The sequence below is a fragment of the Cavia porcellus genome, unplaced genomic scaffold, assembly GCF_034190915.1.
Source record: "Cavia porcellus strain 051 isolate PalLab524CR breed Dunkin Hartley unplaced genomic scaffold, mCavPor4.1 scaffold_4, whole genome shotgun sequence".
NCBI classification, from domain to species: domain Eukaryota; kingdom Metazoa; phylum Chordata; class Mammalia; order Rodentia; family Caviidae; genus Cavia; species Cavia porcellus.
In genome coordinates this window covers 53,572,152-53,593,946 of record NW_026947487.1, presented here as the reverse complement: position 1 = coordinate 53,593,946, position 21,795 = coordinate 53,572,152, and the positions used below count along the sequence as shown (strand labels likewise).

Here is a 21,795-nt window from a genome sequence, read left to right as displayed (position 1 = left end):
AGTGGCCTCCTGGGCACAGAGCACAGGAGTGGACCAACACAGCCATGACTCTGTAATGAGCAATCGTTAGGTCACCCTCTAACCCAGAAATCAAGGCCATTGGCTGGAGATACAACCGGGCGTTCTGGCCACGGTGCCGGGGACACTGTGTCACAGTGCCGGGCGTGTCCCTCAGGATGGGAAAGGCTGCAGATCTCTCTGTTTTTTCGCTCTCCTCTGAGGCCTAGAAATTCTTGGAGGAAACAAGTGTGGCATTTGTATGAGTGACAAATACATCGCATCTTTAATTACTGCGTATCATGGGCGGCGAAACGAGACTGGTGATGACTATTGTTCAGCTCAAGGGATCCAGAAAGTGGTCACCCAGGTGCAGTTAAGTGGACGGCTGCTCTCTAAACTTACAACTGAGTGCAGCTCTCTGCTTACATGCTTCAGCACCTCGTTAGTTTTCGTGATGATGGAGGACCCTGTCCTGTGCTCTTGGGAGCTACTTTGTCCAATTGTCCCCTCCAGACCATCGCGGTCTAGTGGAGAATTTTGAGCCGATCTGTTTCCCATTAAATTCCGTCTAACGTGAGCATTTCTGCGTAGAAAGTCCTTAAAGTAAGCTGCAGGAAGCTGGCACCACGAATGGGTCAGGACTCCCGGGAAAGAGGGTGCCCACCCTGGACCGATGGAACTGGGGGGAAGGCCCGGGGGCAGCTGAATGGGACCAGTGGTGGGTGTCCTGGAAGCCACCGGGAATGGATGGCCCCAGGTCACATGCAAATGGCCTCTGTCTCTTGTGCCTCTGAGAATGTGTGGTTCAAAGCAGTTGCCACCCCCCTTCGTTTTAAAAATGGGTACATGTTTGCAGTATAAGCATCTGGGGAGCAGGCACAGGTGTATGGTACAGCCTGGTCTATTTTTTATTTAAAAATCCTTTTCCTCTCTAATTCTCTTCCTCCATTGCCATTCTCCTAAGTATTATTAATCTCAGTGCCCGTTTATGACCAGTGCCTGCCTGCACCGAGCTCCTCAGGCTCCCGTGCTGCAGCTCTGCTCCGCTCATCTGCCCCTCCCCCGCTGTCCTCTTGCCCCCAGCGGTCTCTGTGCCCATCAACAGGCAGCTGGATGATGAGAACTGGGTGTCTCTGCTGGGCTGTAGGAAAGGACAGGCTGGAGACATTTGTAGGAAAAGAGGTGCACCTGGGAAATACAATGCCGAGCGACATAAACCAGACACATAGGCATAAATACCGCATGAGGTCTCTGCAGCGAGGACCACAGCACAGGAGGGCAGGGGCCTGGGCAGCACTCCTGTGCGTGGCATCTGGAGGGTCCTGCCCGTCCGATTCAGCTCAGGGGATTGGCCAGGTGGAGCAGCAGAGGGCACTGGGAGGTGTTTCTCCTGGTATTTAAAAGTCACTGGATGGGAAGGTGTGTGGTCCCTGTGCTGAGAGCCACACACAGTGGAAGGTGTCCTGATCCAGGTGTCGTAGGATGGCTTGGCTGTCCTCTGCCCCTTGGCCTGGGAGCTCTTCCCATTGGGCTGAGGAAGGGACTTGAACAACTTGAAGCAGGACCGTGTGACTCTCAAGTCTGTTGCCTGGGTAGGCAGGCAAAGGAAAGGAAACCGTGCCTCGCTGGGAGCCATGGAGGGGTGGGGGGACTCGAGTGCCTGGCATACACCCAGGGGTACACCATCCTCACAAAAGGAGAAATTGCAGTGGCTCGTGCTGACGTGGAGGGTCCTAGAGAAATCATGCTAAATCCACTAAGGCAGATGCTGTGTGGTCCCAGTCTACATGGGATCTTCACAAAAAGCCAAAGGCACAGGGAGGGAGAGTAGAGCCATGGCGCAGGGGTGGCGAAGGACATGGGAGACTGAGGTCAACGTGGGCAATCTCACCCTTATGGGAGGCGACCAGTCCAGGGCACCGTGGTGCAGCCGGCCACTTCCAGTAAGGCTGTGGGCAAGGTGGCGTCCACTTTCTGTGGCTTCCCATGCCCACGTGAAGGGAGCTAGGAAAGGTAACGGATGTGTGAGTTACCTGACTGCAATCCCCCCGGTGCATTTATGAAAACATAATGTTAGACACCTTAAGTGTATCTAATAACTGTGAAAGTGAAAGGAGCATATGTAAAAAAAAATAAGTCAGGGCCTTCGCCTCTCCCCTTGGACTTGAGGAAGTCGGGAAGACGCTGACTCCTCAGCCTCTGGATTGTTTTGTTGGCAGCTGGATGCAAGCAGTGCTCTTGGCGCTTTGTCCTGCCAGGTCCTGAGCTGGTGCATGCAGCGGAACTGCTCCCATAAATACCACCCTGCATCCCAGACGCTGGACTTTTGGCAGCCGCTGCTCTCAGGATTTTGGCTTCTGGATTCCTTGTTTTGCTGCATGAGCCGTGACCGTAGAGCAGACCTGTGAATCACACTCCAAACCAGAAGGTCTTTGGGGATCTGACCTGTCACCCAGACAGTGCCAGTTAAACAACCCAAACCTGAACCCGAAGCCAAACGGAGGCAAATGATCTGTACCTCTACAGCTTTGCAAATGGAACTTTGAGTAGAGTGTAATGGTTAATTGATCAGTGTGAAGGTACCCAAATGGAATTCCAGCTGAACCCAAGCGAAGTAAACAAAGCTGTTTACCTGAAGGTGCTCTCAGATCACCGCCTTTGAACTTTGTAAAACGTGGTAAATATTTGCACTGACTGGAAGCAGAGCTAGATGGAGGACTTTCAGCAGAGTGCCACCACGGGTTTGTGCAATCTCTGACTTAGCTTCGGCTCCTAGACCCTGGGGTGGATGTGGCGCAGGCATCACACCCGAGGTCAGTTTTACTGTGGCTTCAGATTCGAAGCTGGCTTACATGTAAATAAATACAAGTCTAAATATTCCCTTAGAGCGGTCAAGGGACACTGTGCCTCGAGTTCCTTAGCATGTCATGAATATTAACATTCCTGAAGGGGCAGTGTCAAACAGGTGACGGAATCACAAAGGTGGCGAATTTCACTGTCTTAAACAGTCCAGCATCGTTACTCTTGAGCATCAGAAGTTCTCAGACCTAGCAGTTTATTTTTCCTTTACTAAAATGGAAACAAGTTCTTTCCTAGCCTAACAGGATGCAAAGACAGTGGATGACAATTCAGAGCAGTTTGGGTTTCGAAGCCATGGGCTAGGGCGAGGCAGCGAGCTGTGTTTCGCTGTGTTTCATCTGACAGTGTTTGCAGCCCTGGGGCAGGGGGTGCCCTGGCTGGGCAGCAGGGCCACTGCAGGGAGCAACTCCCGTGGGCATTTGGTCTGCTGAGAGCTCCAGTCGGACCTTTGTTGAACTGACTTGAGCGCCCATCACGGGCTGGGGGAAGTGCCCTGTGCCCCTCGGGGAGTCTCAGTGGTGCCCACTGAGGGGCTGAGGGGCACATGTGCAGGGGCTGGGAGAGCTCACAGGGGGTGGAGTTGCAGTCAGAGGTGGGGCTCAGGTTTGCCCCTAGTTGCTGAAGTTTTCCTTACCTTTGTTTATTTGTTTATTTTGTCTGTTTTGGGAGAAAGGCTGTGAAGCTGGCAGTGTTCTAGGAGGCACTGGAAGCAAAGGAAAAGAACAGAAAATGTGCAGACTGCAGGTGAAGCAGTTAGAATCCTCCTGTGTTCTCCTTTAGTTTTCTCTTTCGAGAAGAGTCTTACCAAACTTGGGTCGTTTTCAGGGAGTTACCCTGTCACCCTGAATCTGTGCAGTTTGCAGCCTTCGTTCCGAGGGAGGGCTGAGAGGGACCCACTTCCCGTGGAGCCCTGGGTGAGAGCAGTTACTCTGTGGGCTTGGCTTTCCTGGGGAGGGAGGGAAATATTCCTGCGCCCGCAGCTCTGCCTTCCCAGAGCTCTGCTCTGAGCCGGCAGGGAGGAATCAGCACTTCAGCTTTTGTGACTTGGTTTTCTGTAATCTTCCCTTGCAAGAACCCCAGGGAAGGCAGCCACTCCTCCCCAGAGTTGTCTCAGCACCCCTGGCACATTGGGGAGTAACAGTAAAGGCCCACGTTGGGACGAGAGCAGTGAGGGGTGGGTTGGTGCTCATCTCTGAGGGAAAGCTTGGTGCTAGCAACAAAGACCAAGCTGAGGGAAGGTACCAGGAAGCTGCTGAAGCCCAAAGTCCTGTAGGAAGCCCAGTAGGAAGTGCAGCACTGGCGGATGCCTCCCATGTCTCCCGGCTCTCCTCTGTGCATTCTGCAGTGTCTGAAAATGTTTGCTAAATGGAGCAGCTCTAGAAGGCTCTAGAAGAGATCTCTGAAGTTTTCATTGATTCTTGCTGGACTTAGTTGCTGTGGTTGGATGATGTAGCTGTGGGCGTGAGCTACACGGTCTTAGTTACTTGGCTTCTAAACAATAAACATCGAGGAAGTGGCCAGGCTGAGAAGCACTCACTGACCTGTGGAGGGGAGGGGAGGTAGCCAGGAGGTGGTTCTGCAAGGTGGCCTCGTGGTGTGACCAGGACAATGCCTGGTCCCCAGGGCAGAGGGGCTGCAGGGGATCCTGGCCACACCCAGGTGCTGGCTCACTCTACAGCTTTGCAAGCTTGCTGACCCTCTGGCAGTGCCTTCACTGCAGTGGGGTCTCACTGTCCCTTTCTCCCACTGGCTTAAGTGAGCCCTGGCCCAGGCTCCTGCCTTGTGCTGTGGACAAGCCAAGATGACCACACTGGGACCTGGCCAGCTTGAGGGAGCTCCAGGTAACCCCACTGCCTTCTGTGCAGGGGTGACCCTTAGGTGCCAGTAGAGCAAGCGAGGACTGAGGCAGAGCCTGGTACAGCATCCTGGACCCATCAGGGGGAAGGTTCTGGCCAGGGTGGCCAGCATGTGTGCCTGACCAGAAGGTGAAATCACACAGTGCTTTCTCTGGCTTGTGTTCATTAGATCTCGACAGGTTACAGTCAGGGAACCACATCAAACTGGGTGGCTCACCTGTAAGGGAACTAGAGAAAAAATTCCTGTCCTAGAGATGCTCAGAGTGGAGTGGGGGGCATGGACCAAGACAGAGACTTTTGTAGAACAACATTAAAAATGTCACTGCAGAGCTGTGGCTTGGCTGTGGGAATAGCAGGGTGGAGGAGGAGATGGCACCCTCAAATCCAGGGTCCAGACTCGGTGGACATTCTGAGTTTGCCTTACCTGTCCTTCACCTAAATGCGCTGAGATATTTCTGACTCAGCCTCTGCTTCTATCCCAGTTTTCTAAAGGAAAGCAAACTCCTAGGCTGAAGTCTTGGCTCTGCAGATGGGGCCTGAAAGGAGCTAAGTTAGGGTCAATGAGTTCCTGAGGTGGGTCCTAATCCCCTTATGGGAAGAGGAGGAGACCCAGGGGTGCTCAGAGAAGGGCCACCCACGGACCCCAGCAGCAGATTGCTGTCTGGGAAGAGAGCCCTGCGGGGGCCCGCCCTGCTGACTGCCACCTTGCTCTCAGCCCTGGAAGAGCAGGGGACACACCTGCTGCCCCAGCCCCTGCCAGCAGTTGTTCTGACTTCATTTTCCAAGACGCTGATTGGCCTTTGTTCTATGGGCACAGGTGTTTCTCAGATCGCCACCCTGAGGCTCCCTACAGCATTCCAGGAGGTGACTCGCTGCTGGCTTAGGTTCACAGTGGCCTCTGCAGTTCTAGTTGGTCTTTGTTACCCAGAATGGGCAGGACCAATGTTGCCCAGGATAAAAGTCCATTTCCCATGTCCTGGGGGGCCACATGGGGTCCAGCTCCTTGCTTGTTAACTCTGAGGAAGGTCTGTATCTTGGTGCCACCTTCCAGACCATGGAACTGCATGCCTGTCACTCGTCATAGCTCAAGAAGCTCTGGGTGATGGCGATGACCTATTGATGACCTCTCGTGAGCCACGGCCAGTGTGCGCCTGGTCTAGGGATCCCTTGGGGATGGCTGGGACCCTCTTCCTATTTGCTCATCAGGGAGGTTGAGGTGCTGACCGATGGACTCCTGAGGTCAGGAGTGCTCTTTTCACTTACTTCACTGTACTCAGCAAGGGGCCCTGGCAGAGTGGACCCTGACCTGCAAAACCCTCCAGGTCCCTTGACCGGGACAGCACCCTGGGCCAAGGCACAGCTGGTGCACAAAGGAGGATTGATCTGTCACAGCCTCAGGGTCCAAGAAGCCAGGATCCTATAAGGGGTCTGATAAGCCCCGACCTTGAAGCTGGAGGCTGCAGTGTGAGACAGAGGTGTGCTCGGATAGCTGATGCACAAGGCGTGACCCTCAAGTTGTAGGTCACAAACAAGGTGGTCAAGGCACCACTTGCTGATGCAACAGCTCTGGGTGGAGCATGGCTGCGGAATGCGAATGTGTGCGTGACTGTGCAGAACCGGATGCGCACATACACTGCAGGTGCACCCAGGGGTCCCAGTGAGGGTGATAAGGGACCAGCATAGGCGCCGGGCAGGGGTGGCGTGTACTGGTGGGCCTGAAAGCTGGTCCCGTGGGTGGGAAATAAACACAGGGCCCTCTCTTCCCTCCAGATCGTTTGTCACAACTGCCTGTGCCTCTACTCTTATCCAGCAATTTAATTTTAAAAAGTCACATTTACTCCCAAATTAATTCCTACATCTCTAAAGATCAACAGAGCAATGAGGAAAACTGTTGTCTGATAAAGCATAAAAGCAACAGCACTCTTGATTATTTTAGATGTGGAGAATGCTTTCCAGGCGAGCCAGCAACAGGCGTAAAATCGATTTCCACAGTCTTGTTTGGCCGGCAGGAGGGTTCCCATGGAAGACCCGAGACAGGCGACAAAGAGGGCCAAACATTCCGCACTGTGCTGGTGAGATCACTGCGTTTTTCTTCTGATTAGAAACCTAATGCTATTTGTAGACTATAGGGAAATAAAATGTAGTATAAGCAGGAGGGAAAAGTTTATAATTCCGACTCTGAGATAACACGCTCGACATTTTATCGTAGTTCCACCAGGCTTTGCTCTACTAAAATATGTATTTACATTTCTACATCACTGGAGTGGACTGGAAGTGGTGGTCAACTTAAACACCTGCTGAACTGAGTCAGTGTGGTGCTGAGTGTAATGGCCCTCCTGAGGACAGCTGCCAGCATCAAGGAGACCTGGGGAGGAAGAGTAGCGTTGTGGGTAATCCTGTGTTGCTATTTGGAGCTGCTGGCTCTCCTGGAGGAGCTGTCACACTGGCTTCCTTGATATGAACTCTGCTATCATCAGAGGAGCTCAGGCCCTAGTCGCTGAGGATGGCTGAGGTTCACTTTGGGGGAGCTTTGGTCCTTACTGTGAGCATTGCTTCCTGGTTCTGGAGGGGAAGATGTGTGCTATTCAGTCTCCAGGAGAAGCTGTCACTCTGGCTTCCTAATATGAACTCAGCTGTTATCATTGTAGGAGCTTGAGACCTCACTGTCACTGAGGATGGCTGTGGTACTTTTCAGGGGAGCCCTGGTCCTTATTTTGAGCATTGCTTCCTAGCTCTAGTACAGAACCCTCTGCCTGCTGGCACAGATGTTTCACCCAGCTGGCACAGACTTTCCAGCTTCCACTGCTGTCTCTTGGCCTTCCCAGTGCAGATCCATGGGATATACTTGCATGAGTTGTTGTTGTGGGCTCTTGGTTTTCAGTTGAACTCATGCAGGCCATTGCTGTGGGATCCAGACCCTCAGCTGGATTCTCTAGGTCTTTAGTGTGGACAGATTTCCTGCATTTCTTTTGTATTTGACTCCTTGGATGATCATAATCAATAATACTATAAATTATGTGCTCTGTATGTAATTGTTCTCCTTGGACTCCTGACTATAACAATCGCATAGTTGCCCCTTGATAGGAAACTGTTCTAAGCTCGTTTCCATGGCCTCCTGGAGCACCAAGAACAGCTGCATATACTGCATGGTGGTGTCCGCCTGCAGAGTTCGCTGTGGGACTCTGGCTGCATCCAGGCTGCCAGGTGCTGTGTGTGCTCTGGAATATGTGTGGTGCATTTTAGGGTAACCCCTAGACTGTCTGTTTGGTCTAGCCATTGGCTTGATCCTGGCTAGGGAAGTGGTTCTGAACTTTCCGTTATGAAAAGGCATGCTCTGGGAGCTGACCTGCAGGATACTTTCTCCACGCTTTGAGTTCTGGCTTTAGGACAGATTCCTGGGAGTAAAGCAGGGGGTGAAACCGTATGAATGGTTTTCAGGGGCTTCCAACTACAAGGCGTCTCCCCAACCCCTTCTGTCTGTCTCTCTTCCCCTGTGTCCCTCTCTTCTGTCCTCAACTTCTCTGATGTGACACACAAGTATGATACTTACTGTTTTAATCCACAGCAAGTTGGGCTTTTTTCCATGGCTGGGAATTGCTTGCCTGCACCTGGGTCGTATTGACTGGGGCAGGGACCTGGCTACTCATCATGAGTGTGAAGCCTTGGGTGGCTCTCTGGACTGAGAACTTCAGTCCTCTGAACAGTGTAAGCATGAGAGACACCCGAGGCCGTTGGTTATTCTGTGGCAGGTTTTATTCACACCCAGCTGACCATTTCCACTGTGAACAGGGAGCCTGGAGCCTGGCTTTGGCAGGGGACCCTGGCGGCAGAGTGTGGACTCTGCCGGAGTTCAGCTGTGGTGGAGGTGTGTCCGGGGGCGGAGTCTGTTGAAGAGAACGGCAGTCCCTGTGGAGGCCCGGGGTGACCCTCCTGCCCCTGCTCACCCCAGCTCTAGCCTCTCTTCCCTAACTTCTGCTTTAGGAGTGTGTTCAGAGGAGAGGGCTTTTAAAGTGTTACTCTGTTAGGGGATTTTCCTTTTAACAGATCTGAATCCTTACAGTGGCTCCTAGAACTACTGAGAGCAAAATTCCAGGCAGCCAGGAAGTGGGGTTTGATGCTGGCTGCCCTACCTCACTGAAGCAGCAATCCAGGCCTGGTCACTTTGGGGAGTGATTTTCTAACAGGTACCGGAGTCAGGGAAGGAGGCTGCAGCTGTAAACTGTCATTCATCAATGCCTCCAAACACCAGGACAAATATCCTTTGTCAGATTTCTGCATCCCTAAGTCATATCTCTTTCTTGGATCAAAAATAAATGGACCAAATGTTTATTTTTCCACATAAATAAGGATATTTGGGAAACTGTGGATTTCACTCTGCTGTCATGAAAGCCCCTCCTTGCCCCACTGCAGCATTGGGAGATGCCCCACCATGTGTCCCAGGACACTTCACAGTGCAATGGGAGGACTCGTGTCCTTACTGGGGGAAGAGCCATGCTCGATCTGTGAGAAGATGACCTTTCTTTCTGCTCATTTGGTCACACCATGGAGGCCATCAGGGTACAGGGCAAGTTGTGCCTCCAATGTGTTCCGGAATGGACGTCCTTCTCTCGAATCTGAGGGGAGGGAATCTACAGTCTTTGGCCACGGTGCGACCAAGCTTCCTGGGGGGCACACAGCACATCAGGGGTGAGGACGGCAGCCTGGATCCTGTGTCACTGCCAAGAATTCGTCTGTCCTCCCACACGCCACCTACCCATATCATGGAGTCTCGCCACAGCCCAGGTGAACCAGCAAGTGGAGTAGGTTGTTTAGAAACCAAGAGAATACCAGGCCAGCTTGTGAGAAAGAGGGTTCATAAGGCAGGAGGAGGAAAGGACAGAGTTCGCAATGACTTCCAAGCAAGGGAGAGGGGCAGGAATCGCCAGCAACTATACCTGTGCAGCGTGGCAGAACCCCACAGGTGCTGCCATCTCAACAGCAGCACCGCTTTGTGGACCTCCAAGGGACACACACTGCAAGCCCAGCACAGGATATTGCGGGACCAGCATCCCAAGAAGCCCGGCCCTCACCCTGGCAGGACAGTGGCTCCCATGGACAGCACTAGCCTGTCCACCCCCATTGTTTTTGCTTACATCTGGACATTCCAGTCTCTGAGCCCTTAGACGGTTCAGTCCATGGTCACTGGGCTCCAAGGCAGACTGTCCCTGATGTGCAACATTCAAGAGGAACATAATGGACATTTCAGTGACACAGTGTCAGGTGCCCTAGCTTTCCTCAGGGACTGTACACATGGAACCATGCCTTGGCCATCGTGATGTACCCAGATCTGTGAACAATCCTGGAGAGGATAGGACTGGAATGAGCCTCCTAGGACTGGATCAGGGAATTAGCTGAGTGCCCAGTGTTCTTTCCTGTGGCTGACCATGGCTATGGAGATGAATGGGCTCCGTCAGAGCCCAGCTCAGGGAACTCAGCATCCTCGTCCTTCTCTCCCAGAGCACAGGGGAGCCCGGCAGTGAAGCCTGTGTGAGTCTTCAATTAAATGCATGTGCAGCTTGGGAAGGGAGGTGTATTTTTTCCTGTCACTGGGAAAAAATACCTGACACCCAAACTCAAAGAAGGAGAAGTTTATTGGCTCATGGTTTCAGAGAGTCCAGTCCATGGTCTAGTCCATGCTTGGTGGACTGGTCTGAGGGAGGACAGCTGCTCACTCCATGGCAGCCAGGAAGGAGAGGGAGGGGAGAAAGAGAGGGAGGGGGAGAGAGAGAGGGAGTGGGAGAGAGAGAGAGGGAGAGGGAGAGGGAGAGGGAGAAATAGACAGAGAGAAAGAGAGAGAGGAGAGAGAGAGAGAGAGAGGAGAGAGAGAGAGAGAGAGAGGGAGAGGGAGAGGGAGAAATAGACAGAGAGAAAGAGAGAGAGGAGAGAGAGAGAGAGGAGAGAGAGAGAGAGAGAGGAGAGAGAGAGAGAGAGAGGAGAGAGAGAGAGAGAGAGAGAGAGAGAGAGAGAGAGAGAGAATCTGGGAACAAGAAAACAGCTTCCAAGTGACACCCTAGTGACCTCTTCCAGCCAGGCCTGCCTCTAACATTACATTTGGGTGGGAATTCACAATGGGTGAATCCACCTAAGAGCGCAGCACTCATGTCCAGTCACCTCCTGAAAGCGTCGCCTCTGAATACCTGATACTCTGGGCAGGGGGGCGGGGGGGGGCGGGATTTAGTTGGAAACCATACAGAAGAATCAAAATCTTTATTATTTGAAAAGAGGAAAAATAATTTTAGAATTAAACATGGCATAATCAAGCTGATCAAACTTACCATCACCAATAATGAGATTAAAATTAACTTTTTCGTATCTTAATGTGAAACAATAGAGAGAACAGGGGCTGGGGATTTAGCTCAGCAGCATAAGTTCCTGCCTTACAAGCAGGCAGTTGTGAGTTTGATCCCTGGTACCCATAATTAAAAAAAAAATAGGGAGAGCACAGAAAACACTAATTTTCTTTTTATTGAAAATCTTAACTGAAATCCAAGCGTGCAGGCAAATGCGTATCCTCGAACTTTCAGGAAGACAACTGGCCTGGGTGCTCCCAGTGTCCTTATTGTCAAAGCCAGGGAGAATACCAGGCACCTGCTAGATTGTAGAGCAGACATGATGGATATGACAAATGGATTTTAGTTAGACCTGATTAAATGTGTGTGTGTGGACACATATGCACACACTCACACACAGAGCTGGGGGCAGTTTGCATGTGGGCCGTGCACTAGTGCTATGGGTCAATTTTACACCCAATTTTACACCCAGTTGTCGTGGTGGTAAAGGTTGAACATCCCTTACCTGCAATGCTTGGAGCTGGAAGGGTTTCAGATTTATCCTTTTTTTCTGCTTTGAACCATCTGCATAAGCACAGAGCGATGTCTTGAAGATGGGACACAATTCAAACATGAGTTTAGTCTTTTATTTCATAAGCACCTCATCTATTATCAACTCTGCACACGGGCAGATATTAGGGTCCATGCGGCTGACCATGAACGCAGTGGTCTCCTTGATGTGCAGTCTGATGGGCGGACCTGTGACGCCTGCTTTGACTGAGCAGATTTCCCAAGCATTACCAAGGAATGACTGATGCTTTTGGAGCAATGTTCCTTCTGATGGCTCCAGGGCTGCACATTTTTGTCACAGCAGGAAGCCTGTTTCTGGGTGATGCTGGGAGGCCACTGTTTGCAAGGAAGAAAGGAGTGTGTGTTGTCCCCCTGGAGCTCAGGTGGAGTAGGGCGGGGTCCTCTTCCTCTGGTGGACACCGTGGTCACTGGGAGTCAGAAGCCTGTCTCTCAGGACAGGTGCTGAAGGGATGAGGGGAGAGTGATCAGAGGTTTGATTGTTACTTAATCAATTGCTTTTTCTTTTTGCATAATTCTTTTCTTGGAATATGTGAGACACTTTGAAAAACCCTTTCATTCTTTTCCCTTCCTTCCTTCCTTTCTTTCTTTCCCTTTATTTCTTTTCTTTCTCCTATGAGTTAGTCTCCTATCAGCCGATTACTGTTTTTTTTTTATAACCAGAGCCCTACCCCCACCTCCCCTCCAGCTGACTGTGAGTTTGGGGAAACCCTCCATTACCGCTGGTACTTGCCTCTCTGTGCACCCCTGAAGCATCTGCTCTGGAGTACTGCAAACGTTAAATAAGCTATCAGTTTTAAAAATATTTTAAATTTTTATTAGTACATTTTAGTATGCAATGGTTATGTCTATTGTGGGAAATTGTACGTGTGCATAACACATCTCGTTCCCTTCCTCAAGTGGGATTCTGTCAAGGGAAAAGCTTCTGTACAGCAAAGGAAGCAACCAACCAACAGAGTGAAGAGATGACCTAGAGGGTGGGAAAAAATCTTCCTGGTTATACCTCAAACAGAGTACTAATGCCTACACTGTATGGAGAACTCAAAAAACTTGATCTCCAACATAAAAAAACCCAATCAAAAAAGGACAACTGAGTGGTTTCTTCGACAGCCCCCCCCCAGAACTGAATGAAGACACTTCTCAGAAGAAGTACAAATGGCCAATAAATATATGAAAAAATATTCAACCTCACTGGCCAATAGAGAAATGCAAATTAAAACAGCACTGAGTGTTCACCCCAACAGCACATCTACTAAAACAACACCGAGATCGCTTCTCACCCCAGAAGGAATAGCCACCATCAAGGAATCAAATAATAACAAGTACTGGAGAGGCTTTGGGAGAAAGAAGCCCTCTGCATTGCTGGTGGGAAGGGAAACCGGTGCCGTCACTCTGGAAAACAGGATGCGAGTTGCTCAGGAAATTTATAAAATGATCATTAATTTATTTGAATGCAATCCCCATTGTCACTGCCTCTTGCAGGAAACACATCCCAGGAGACCCAGGGGATGGTGGGCTCTTGGTAGAGTTGGCCGAGCTGAGAAGCTGCAGACCCGTTTCTGAGACTCCTCGGTACTCCCTGTTCCTCTATTTCCACCTCATCTAACCTTACTCCCTCCTGGGCTACTTTCTTCCGAGCAACTCAGGGTGATAAATTCCAGCATCTTTTGTTTGTCCGAAAACGTCGTATGTCAAAGTCCATCCATTTCTGAAACTCCCTGGGCACAGAAATGAGGTAGCCCCTGCTGGCTGCGTCCTGCGTCCGGGGTCTCTGTTCAGAGCCACAGCTTGTGCCCTTTCTCTGGCTGGCTTTTAGGAGTCTCTCTTTACTGCCAGCATGCTCACTGCAGGGTTCCCAGCTGTGAATTTTTTATGTGCTTTGTGTAAGGTGAATGCCCTTCCTGAAGGAACAGATTGCTTATTTTTAAAACCAGATTTAAGACTGTTTGTCACGACTTCCTTTCAGCTTGTCTTACCCCTGATTTCACTTCCTTCTCCTCGTCAGACTGAAATTCCAGGTATGATTCACTTCATGACATTGTCCCCAGCCACAAAGCTTCTTTTTGTTTAAAAAGGGCTGCCCTCCTCCTTGCCCCAGTGGACGTCTTGGCCAGTTCGTCCTCGAGCTCCCGGATCTGCTCTCTCCAGCAACGGGTCTGCTTCTGGCTTGCCAGGGCTTTTCCATTTCTACTACTGCTGTCTGCACTCTAGAATTTCCACTTGGTTCTTATTTTGTAGTACGGTGAATGGTCCATCGCCTGCTGCACGTCCCCGGCCACTCCTCAGTGCACTCACATCTTCCTCTCCCTTCTCCAGCTGCTTGGTGGTTGCCCGAATCCCCTTTACCTGGTCCGCATCCCTGCTGTCCCACACTCCTGCCCTGGCTGCGCTGTGGGTGTGAGAAGGGTTTACTGCTCCTTTCCCAGTGGAGAAACCCCACCGAGGGGGGCCCTGGAGGGACAGGGAGCCCCGCAGTGCCCTCCAGGTGGGGTTTGGGGGAATCTCAGGCTACCTGTGAGGTAGTGGCCAGCATGCCAGGTCTCCCTGTCAGTGGGTGAACTCCTCATCCTGACAGCCCCACCTGCCTGGCCCTCCTTAAGTAGCTTTATTTCAGTATTTCACTGACCGCTTTCTACTGTGGCATTCTTAAGCCCCAGGGTGATGGAGGGGAACCGGGTTTGAGGAACGGAGGGAGGAGCTACCTGCTGCAGAGCGACACGGGGGTGATTGAAGCCCGCCGTGGAAGCTCAAACTGAGGTGACTCCCACAGAACATATACTGAGACAGCTGGATACAGCAAGGGGGAGCATTTCGAGTATCAAAAGGGATTAATAGCAATGTGCCATTCACTGTAATAATTTTTAAAAATTTAAGCGGTCACTGTAGTCTCTGGCTGTCCCACTGATCAATGGTCCACAGCAATTTTTGTCAAATACACACGATGCAGTGCCCTCACCCACCTTCTTCACGGGACCTAGCACTGTGCAATTCCCAGTCCTCCCCAAAGTCAGGGTGACCACAAGAGGGGAGCACGTGGGGTCCACTCATGATAATGAGCCAGGCAGGCCAGCTCGGCTAAAGACCCCTGGACTCTAGAGCTGTCCAGGGAGCGATGAGGACCATGGGGTGAGTGTGTTTCAGGCTAGAGAGAGGATTTTGAAGGGATTCGTAGCAATATGTTTTTTAGTGTAGTAAAATTTAAATACAAAGGGAAGCATTTACAGTGCATTTCGGTCAGAACGGAGATGGTGGGCTGTCACACAGAGTAACAGCAAGTCTGGAGTGGCCCGGCTGGGGAGCCGGTGCCAGGCTGCCGCAGTCCCTCCCTCTGGGCAGGGAACGAGTCCTCTGGTGCTGGAGTCCTGGCCGCCTGGTTGCTCCGTGAACTGCCAGCTTTCTGGGCAGCTGTGTCCCAGGCTCCATGCGGGCAGAGCCTTGTTAGGTGTTTATGGCCTGAAATGTACTGGGCTATAAATAGGTGCTGTCCCCCCACCCCCCCGCCCGCTCAGATGCTGGGGAATTTTTTCTTCATTTTCTTCTCCATTTGTCAGCCTTAATGAAGGAAAAAAGGAGCAAAGGGGGAAATTACAACCACCAAGGAGTTTCGGGCTGGCAGGAAGAATGCTGTGCAGCTTTTCAGGCAGTGACAGCCGAGGTCCAGCGGCAAAGATGGGGTCAGTGCTTCTGAGATGCGGGGGACGTGAGCTCAGGAGTGGCGCCGGCCCTGGACTGTCTCTGTGCCCTGGGCGCTGGGTCTGGCGACGCCAAGCCTGGCTGTTCCGAGCTCCTCATCCTGACGACTCTGGCAGGAGTTTGGTTGCCAGCACGGAACGCACTGTCCCTTTTACCTGACAAGAAGTCTCAAAGAAACAACCAGGGCTTTGTCCACCTTCTGTGTGAGGACATCAAGGCAAAGGGACCAGCTGCCTATCCCGGGTCACACCCTGGGGGATAGTGCTGCCTGGGTATATGTGTGTGTGGGGGGGGTGCTCCCAGCGCGTGCCACAGAGTGTTTCCCTGGACCTGGGCAGGGACAGGAAGCTCCTGGGGGGTCTCCATTGAGGTTGGGGTCCTCATACTCCACCAGTGGGATGGTGTTGTTGCTGAAGTGGTCTCAGAGCTGAGAATGCAGGGAGAGGGGAGAAATCCCTAGGGAAAGTTATTTGGGGACACACTGGAGTGTCCTCGTGCCCTTGAGGGTCGTGTGCGGGAGGCAGCAAGGAAGGGAGGAGGTGAGCACCAATGTGCTGGCCCATTCTGGTTCCTTTGTGCTGCAGCTGCTCTTCGAGGAGAGGACTGGATCCAGGCGCCACTGGTGGGATGCTGTGACCATCACCCGGTCTGCACTCAATGCTCAAGTCCTCCACTGTTGTCCCTTTCTCATCCTAAGTTCCTGTTGTTCCCAAGACCCTGTCAGTGGGTGAACTCCTCCTCATCCTAAAAGCCCCACATGCCTGGCCCTCCTTAAGTAGCTTTATTTCAGTATTTCACTGACCGCTTTCTACTGCGGCATTCTTAAGCCCAAGGGTGAAAGCCCACAGAATGCAGCAGCACAGACCTTGCCTTGCGCCGCTCCCTCCCAGGATGGCTTTCAGATCTCTTCACAGTGAGCTTTGCTTTTTGCTCCTGGAGATTGCGCATTGGTGCTGGATGGGTGTGTGCCCTGCACCACGTGGCAGGCATGTGCACTGTGAGATCTCTGTGCACACATCTGTGTTTAAGGCCACCTGCACCCTAGTAAGGCATCCCGGGAGCTCTGTGATCAGCAGAGTTGGCTGCTTGAAAGGATTTGATTTGAAGTGCAAGACATTGGTAGGAAGATGCCCTGCGTGGGCTCTCGTAGGTACCATGTGTCCCATTCATACTGTCATGCGTGTGCTCTGAGGCCCCCACAGCCCTGCCACCAACACAGGACCTGCTCTGGGGCCCAATGGGGGCAACACTGAGCTGGAGCCCAGTCCTCCCCCTGGGCGTCTCCATGTGAAGCCCCGCCTCCTTCCTGGTCAGGGGGCAAGCAGAGGCAGGAAGCTCCTCTGGTAAAACTCCATGAGCCACATGCTCCACGAAGAGCCTTCCCTCACTGGGTCCCAGCCCTCAGCCTCTCATCGGTGGCAGGAAGGCAGGTGACCCATTCTGCCAGATCTCACAGTGGGAGGAGCAGTTCCGTGAAAATCTCTGTGCCCCAAGGTACCCAGACTGCCCGGCATGCGGCAGCAGGGCTGATTATCAGTCCTTATCATTGCTGTGTGTTTTTGTGTTGCTGTATCAGTCAGAGGAACAGATCTAATAGAAGAGATTTTATGTTAAATCTGGGAATGATGTGGAGATGGCTTACAACAGCTGCCTGCAGAGCAGGGTGTGGTCCATGCAGAGCTGTGTGCATCGGGGACAGCTCAGGATGCTGGAGTCCACTGCAGAGTCTGTAGTGAATCTATATGGAAACCAAGTTGGCTGCGTCAGAGGCTGAAGTAACTGGAGGCCAACGTCCAAAGACAAAGGTAAAGAAGAGCTTCTCCCAAGGGGAAGGAGATTTCTTTTTTCTTTCTCTTTTCCTTCCTGCTTTCTTCCTAACTTTCCTTCATCCCTCCCTTTCCCCTCCTTCTCCCTCTCTTTTGATTCTCTTCAGGCTGCAAGCCTATTGGTCGGTGCCACCCACATCTGGAGCAAGCCTGCCCTCCTCAATTTGATGACTTACCTGTCAATCATCCACAGAAACGCCCAGAGCTGTGTGTTAGTCCATTTAAAATGACATCACAACTGACCTTCACACTTCACCCCTGGGGTTGCTTTGGAAGAACCAGTATCTGCTTTATCACAGCCCTGATAGTAAATGGAGTTTTAACCACAAGTAAAACTACCTTACTTCGAATACTGATAATTTATCTTCAAGAAAATAAAATGGTTCTTTTCAATTGCTTATTTTCTGCCCACGAAGGTCTCTGTGTCCTTATATTAGCATGGTGCAAAGCTGTTCAGGATAAACACAAGCTCTGGAAGAGTGAGCCACTTCTTTTTTTTTTTTTTTTTTTTTTTTGTCTTTTTCCTTTTTATCGGTACCAGGAATCGAACTCACAACTGCCTGCTTGCAAGGCAGGTGCTTATGCCGCTGAGCTAAATCCCGAGGGCCCCCTCCCTTTTTTTTTTTCCATCTGAGTGAGCCACTTCTGACCCTGGCTTCCCGTGGGTGTGACAAGGGGACCGTGAGCAGGGACAGCATGCACTTGGGCTCAGTCACTTGGCCAGCCAGCACAAATTGCTCCTGCCAGGGCTGCGGTTGCTGAGCCTACGTGATATCCCTCGGCTACAGCACACTGCGTGGGGGGAGATGGGTGTGTTCCCCTTTGCTGGGGGATCAGAGCAGCCTCCCTCCTACTTCCTGTGTGGGCTCCGAGATTGGCTTCCTGGTGCCTTTGGCCACCTGTCTCCTGTCGTCTTTCCTGCCAGTTGGGTTGTCACTGTGGTAGCATTCCTGAGAGATTTTAGAGTCACAGGTCTTAAGATCATCAGGCAGTGGACAAGCACCCTTTTTTCTCAATGTCTATATCCTGTTCTGTGGCTCTTGAAATTGCTCCTGCCTGGGCTGTGGTTGCTGAGCCTGCGTAATATCCCTTAAGCCCTGCTGTGTGACCTCAGATCCCCCAGGGGCAGGGTGGGCAGGGTCTGTCCTTTTGACCTGCCTAGTGCAGAATCAGCACCACTGCTATTGTGCAGATGGATGGAAGCGGTGCCCTGGGATGGTCCCGAGAGGCCTAAGGGGCCACGGCAAGGCGGAGAGACAAGAATGGGAATAAGCCCGTGTGTTTCAAAGGCAAGGGTGCACAGCCGTGGACACCCTGGAAGGCACACGGGGCAGGGCTCCGGTCTCACCATCACTCCCCCAGCCACCACGTCCGCTGCCGGGCCAGCGCTGGGCTCTGCTGTCAGCTGACGCTTGCTGTGCCATTAGCTTCACACAAGGCGTGTCTGGCAGGTGTGGAGGTGCGTAGGCCACAGACATCGCCGAGCTCGCTTTTCAGAGGCATCCCCCCCTTCTGTCAGGGGCTGCACTGGCAGGTGTAGCAGCCCGAGGCGGAGAGGTAGGACTGACCCTATGGATGCTGCTGGAGTTGAACCGTCTCCCTAGTATTCCCGCTCCCCTCCCCACAGGCAGTGTGAACACGAGTACTGTACACGTGCTGATGAGAATAGTCAGTCAAGAGCCCGCCAGCCCCGCCAGGCAGCTTGGAGCCAGTTCCCACCACGGCCCATCGGGGCTGGCCGAGCAGCACAGTGCCCACCATCCCGGGCCCTACCCCTTTCTCTTCCCTCCTCTCTGTGCTCAGGTGCAGGTCAGGGAGAAAGGGCCCTTTTGAACAAGGTCACCAGCAGGTTCAGAGAGGAGGAGCCTCCAGCTGGAACCCACAGTGCGCTTTCTTGATCTTTGGCCGCGTGGTGGAGGTGACAGGGCGGTAGCTGAGGATGAGCCAAGGTGGGCAGTGAAGAGGCAGTGCTCTGTCTCCCTCACCTGGAGCCCCTTTCCTCTGGCAGCACCCCCATCTCAGGTGTCCTCAGCCATCACATAGCATGGGAGGCAGGTGAATAATAAAGGGGGCAAAACACAGTGAGGTCACAGCAGAAGTTGCCCTCAAGTAGCTAAGTGATCCTGGCACTGATGGAGGAGGGGACGCCAGCTCTCAGAGGTCCCAGCAGAAATTCCTCGTCCGACGGTGCTGATGGATGGGTTGTATTGACAGCGCGTTTATCTTCATGAGATTTCTGATTTTATTTCCTGCTCTGCGGACTGACATCAACTGCCCCTTTATTTTCAGGGGTCATAAGGGACCCAGCCAGTATCACAGTTTTAGAAACCAAGATTGCTATCAGTTGTTTACAAAGCTGAATCCAGAAAACCCTGGTGGATAATGGGATTTTATTATGGGTCATTAACCATGTGCATGGAGAATTCTGATACAATGCCTCCTCTCACAGCGAAGGAATGAAATGCATCTTAAAAATTCCAAATATTACCTGTGTTCCCGGCATGAAGAGGAAGAGCAGAGTGATCTGAAATCCCACAGGCAGTGAGCCTTGGAATGTGTATGCAGCTTTTAACAGATTACACAGGGCACAAAATGTCACCCTGTCACATGGCCCTGGTCCTTTCTCTCCTGGAACTTTTGGCCACGGAGTCCCCGTGCTGTACTCCTCAGCAGCAGCTGGTGCCCGGCCTTGGCACGGACCACTCGGGACTCTCACTGTGCCCTCCTGGCTCCTGTTCTGTGCCTTCTTGGGCACAGACTGGAAAAGGCAGCTACTGTAACTCACTGGAACTTGCTCCTCAGAAATTCAAGCAGACAGTGTTCAATCCTTTTTTAAATCCTGAAGGCATTTAAACCTTAGCTCAGGGGTGGTGCAGCTCGGTAAAGCGCTTCCCGGCCAAGGGAGCCTCTCTCCTTGCATTCTGTCTCCAGTGCTGGAAAAACAGTAGCTGGAATAACCCGCTTCTCATTCCTTTTCAGAATGATTGCTGAACTAGTTGTTCATACTGTAATTAATTTTGTAGATGCTTGAGCATTCATGGTATGCTGTTGTCATACCTTGTACATCACTGAAGGAACTCAGGGTCCAAGCCCCATCCATCCTGTCATTAGCCTGCCTCCCCCGCCTGCTGCTTCTGCAGTGCAAGGCCCGCTGTCCCTGACGCCATGGTCTGAGGTCTGACCCCTGCATGGAGTGACCTCAGTGAGCTTCCGTGTGGGCACCATGCCCAGGGGACCCGCCTGGGGCTTCCTCTGGATAGGGTCCTTATCACCCTCCTGAGTTCCGCTGTGTCTTACAGTTTTGTAGGGGGTTAAAATTCATGGCAAAACCAAGTATCTGGGTCATTTAAACATTTCAGGTCAGTTATCCTTTTCATCTGCAATAACCTAGAAACTAAAGCTGGGGTGCCTGATCTGGGGAGCAGACAGATGGGAGTCACATGCCGAGGTGTTTTTAACACGCCCGGACATCCTTCCATGTGGGGTTTCGCCCCACATGAACTGTGGGTTCACATGCTTGTTCTCTGAACCTGGGTCAGCCCAGCTCCCCCCTTCCCCCAGCATAACTCCTTGCATGGCCGTGTGAGACATGGGACCTTAGTGAACGATTCAGTGGCTTAGACTGACTATATTGCTGGTCAGGGTAGACCAAGCACCCGCAGTGAGTCATTGGCTCAGTACTGAGAGTGGTCCATGGGTTTCCTCTGGTCTGACAGTGTCTCAGGTGCCCCACAACAGCACAATTTCCTGGTCCTGGGCCCTGCTCCTCTGACCCTCATCTACCCTGAGCCCATGAGGCGGAACCCAGAGCAGCCTCCACCCTTCTCCTGTGTTTCCCGAGGACCCCAGAGGGGATGAGCTCAAACCCAGAGCAGCCCTCTCATCTCTACTCCCAGGGGCTCAGAGTCACAGCTGTGGGGACCCAACCATCTCTTCTCCAGGCAGTGGTTTCACCTCTAAGATGGCACATGGGTTGGTCAGTCACCCTTGCTGCACGGACCCTGGTGACACACATGCTGTGCCTACAGAATAGGGTTGGGGAAGTGAGTGGCTTACCCAAGATCCTCATGCAGGCAGTCACAAAGTGGGGGCATGTTTGGCAACTGGCCCTCAACGCACTGCCCGAGGTTTATTTCAGGTCCCAGGACAGAGCTCTCCAGAGCCACTGCTCTGTGCTTTTTCTAAAATGGACTCTTGGGTTTTACTGTGATGACAAATAGGCATCTTGGAGGCAGATTCAGAACCTGGCAAGAACGTGTGGAGCATTGGAGCCAATGACACTGTGGAGGGACCGGCTCTGCGGGTGCTTGGGCCAGCTGACCAGCCTGAGAGTTGGTCCAGGGCACCGAGTCGGCAGTCAAGGTCCTGTGTCTCATGTTGCCATGCAGAGGCTGCACCCCGGAGGAGCTGGGCTGACCGAAGTTCACAGAAGCAAGCCAGGCACGTGAACCCGCCTGCTGCTGATGCAGCACAATGCCCACTGTCTCTGATGCATGGGACAGGCCCCTACCAGTGACCTCGGCAGACGTGGTGGTCCTGTTTCAGGACCTGTCTTACACCTCCATTCAGTGCATCCGCCTTTCCACTGAACAGGGTCCCTTATCCTCGTGTTCAGCGTGGCTGGGGCTAGAGTGCAGTGGGGACCCAGATCTGGGTTCCCCGTGC

At 52.3% G+C, this 21,795-nt stretch overlaps 1 protein-coding gene across 4 annotated transcripts in view; it reads left to right on the top strand.

The window, feature by feature from the left end:
- Positions 1-21,795, top strand: part of LOC106025209 (endogenous retrovirus group K member 6 Gag polyprotein-like) — an 80,813-nt gene that overhangs the window by 17,899 nt on the left and 41,119 nt on the right. Inside the window, exons 2-3 of one of the 4 annotated variants that reach the window (XR_010046893.1) lie at positions 16,962-17,109; positions 17,238-17,541. The exons of 1 other annotated variant lie outside the window; for it this stretch is intronic. The gene's annotated coding sequence lies outside the window, so the exon portion shown is untranslated. Of the gene's footprint in view, positions 1-15,888; positions 17,110-17,237; positions 17,542-21,795 lie in introns of those variants that run through there. 2 more of the 4 variants (XR_010046892.1, XR_001198786.3) reach the window with 2 other exon arrangements.